This window comes from Fundulus heteroclitus, chromosome 13, assembly GCF_011125445.2.
Source record: "Fundulus heteroclitus isolate FHET01 chromosome 13, MU-UCD_Fhet_4.1, whole genome shotgun sequence".
Taxonomy (NCBI): domain Eukaryota; kingdom Metazoa; phylum Chordata; class Actinopteri; order Cyprinodontiformes; family Fundulidae; genus Fundulus; species Fundulus heteroclitus.
The window spans coordinates 42014537-42017706 of NC_046373.1; positions in this window are offsets into that span (position 1 = coordinate 42014537).

Genomic DNA, 3170 nt, shown 5'->3' on the forward strand with positions numbered 1-3170 from the left:
TCCATTAGAAAAACCTCCTGTTGCGATGGAGGGTGTTTGTCAACAGACCGACCTTCAGCTCCAGAGAATTTCTTCCTCATCTAGAATCTAAAAGGGGCGTCAACATGAAAACAAGCCAATGAAAAAATATTCTGACCGGTGACGTCCTTAAATCGGGGTAAAATATAGCTGAAGGAGTTGTAAATGAAAATGAAACTATTGCTTCTCAAATGTTGACAGATTTTTTTCGACCTTCACATCCTTTTTGTTTTATTTTAGTTTTAGTTTCCTGGTAAAACAAGAAAGCATATCTTTATTACAAAGTCCAAATTAGAATATTTTAATTATCATCTGCACTTTAAAATAATACATGATTATTGTCTTGCACTCAAGCTTTCTCTCTTCTCGGATAAAGTGGAGCAACACAAATCCTCAATGATTCTACCGGTTGTTTAAGTTCACTGTTTGAAAGCATCTTCTCAAAAAGAAAATTATGCAATAAAAAGATGTGCAGTTTTCACTCCGTGTCTGCAGTGAGCTTTTAATTTCAACTTTATTTTATAAATCTGATCAAAATCAGCCTGATTCTAGCAATGAGGATGATTTGTCCATATAGATGTGGTTTGGTTAAATCAGGTAAAAAAGATTATGAACTCAAAACAATGTTAAGCTAAATATTTTTGGGAACATTTTGCACACTTCCTTGTTTTATCTCTGTTTTTAATACATCAGAGGGCGTGCAGCGAGCCGGGGCAGGAGGCTATATTAAAATGTGGACATACATTGTGGCAGGCCGTTTTAACATAAAATTGTCTTTTTCTTACTATACGTGCTATACGTTTTGACAAGTAAAAGGTACTTTTTTTGACTATCCTGATGGGTGCTTTAAGATAGAAGGTAGATAGAACGCCAAGGTCCCCGCAGTAGAAGGCGGGGACCTTGGCGTTCCGATGCTCAGCTGCAGAAGCTGGCTCTTGGGACATAGAAGGTTGCCGAGGTTGTTAAAAAGCTCCTCAGTGGCAAGAACCCGAGGGTGGATGAGATTCGCCTTAAGGCTCTGGATGTTGTGGGGCTGTGTTGGTTAACGCGGCTCTGCAGCATTACGTGGACATCGGGGGCAGTTCCCCTGGATTGGCAGACTGGGGTGGTGGTCCCCCTATTTAAAAAGGGGGACCGGAGGGTGTGTTCCAACTACTGAGGAATCACACTCTTAAGCCTCCCTGGTAAGGTCTATTCTGGGGTTCTGGAAACGAGGGTCCGTCGGTTAGTCGAATCTCGGATTCAGGAAGAGCAGTGTGGTTTTCGTCCTGGCCGTGGAACACTGGACCAGCTCTATACCCTCAGCAGGATTCTGGAGGGGGCATGGGAGTTTGCCCAACCAGTCTACATGTGCTTTGTACATCCAAATCCATTGGATCATTGGAAGAAAGCTAAAACAGACAGACAAAACACATCATAGTAACATAAAATGAACATGGGCTTTACAAGATACTAAGTAAACATTAAACAAAATGTACCTCGCTGCTTTAATCAGCGGGTTACCACTTTTAAAAACTTCTTGTGTCTTGAAGACAGGCATCAGAAGTGATCTCAGCCATTCATGCTAAACTATGTAATAATTCAGGCTTTAATAAAGATGTTCTAATAAAAAACATTTTTTATAGGTGTGGAATAAAGTGTGATTGTTTTGGCTGTGAAACAAAATACCAGGGTCATATCCATATTTTTCCTTTTCCAAAAAAACAGTTCTAAAACTAACAATTTCATAAACAACTTTGATAATAAAGCAAATATCAGACCTTTTTTTCATTTTCCAAGCACACCTTCAACTATCGCAGGTAATAAAACATCTTACATACATGTTTTCTGTTTATTAAAACAGCTTTTTTTAATTGATCAACTCACAACTCTTGTTTGTCTGTTCCTGTTTTTTCAGACTTGTGGAAGAAACTATGTTTCCGCTGCGTGTTTATGGTACTCCACAGCTGAAAGGTAAAAATGTGTGTAAACAAATGTTCTGCTATAAACTAATGTATAATGTACAGAAAACTTCCTGAAAAAAATCTCCAGCAGCATTAAGAATAGAAAGATTTTTAGAAAATGAAGAGCTAAGAATAAAACTAGATCAGAGCTGTGAGTGGCTGTACTTACGAGAAGGTGGACACTTGGCTGAAATAAAGGAAAAACAACTTTCCGTTGTTGGCCGTTTTCCTCCTCTACCTCCAGTCTGTCACATTAGTCGCCGTTTGTCCTCAGTTTGTCTGTATGAAACTAAAACTTTCTAGATGAACTGTAGCTGAGATTTACACTCACTTTGAATCATTATGTAGTCAAAGAGCAGTCATCAGAGATTAACCTTAGCATTATTACTGTGAGGTGACTGTTAACAGCCTGTCAACAAATACTGGGTGAATACATTAAAAACACTAACAGCTCTTTTTGGCATTAATATAACAATCCTTATTGCCACATTGCCAGACAGGACACTAAAAAACAAACAAAAACACTAACAGCTACTAGATACACTACAACACAAAAAAACTGATGCCCAAATTTAATCAGCAAGCATCAGGTAATCGTCAGTGTGGGAGTAGTCAGTAAACAGTAATTTATGACAATGGTAGCAAAATAATCTATATTTTAGTAATCTTAGTATTCTACAGGCAGTGTCATTATAAAGGAAGGTTTACTTTCTCACCATCTGCCAGTTATTAAAGTCAACAAGTTCAACTTGTTCCTCCCTGAAATATTCCTCATCACTTACCTTCCCTGAACTCTAGACAAAGTTCAAGACCAGTCTAAGTGCTTTTCTGCATGTTTCAGCAGCTCTCTGCCTTCTGTTCTCATCTCATGAAAATAGTTCTGGTTTCTCTATTTTCACGCTGCACAACCTCCAACATGGATTCTTTTTCTTATACTTTTCATAGTCAGTAATGAATATGCTTCTAGTTTCTGGAATCAGGATCATTTACTCTGTGTGAACTAACATTGTTTGTGCTATATGTTGAGAAATGCCCCCCTCCCCCCTCCCCACAACTAAATTTAGTGTAGACTCATCAGGTGATATTATTTTCTCTATAACAATGTATATTTTCTATTATTATAAATCAATAGGACCACAAAAATAAATTAAACCACAATTACAAAAACACAATTTATTTACATAAACACCATAGGTTTTACAAGATAAA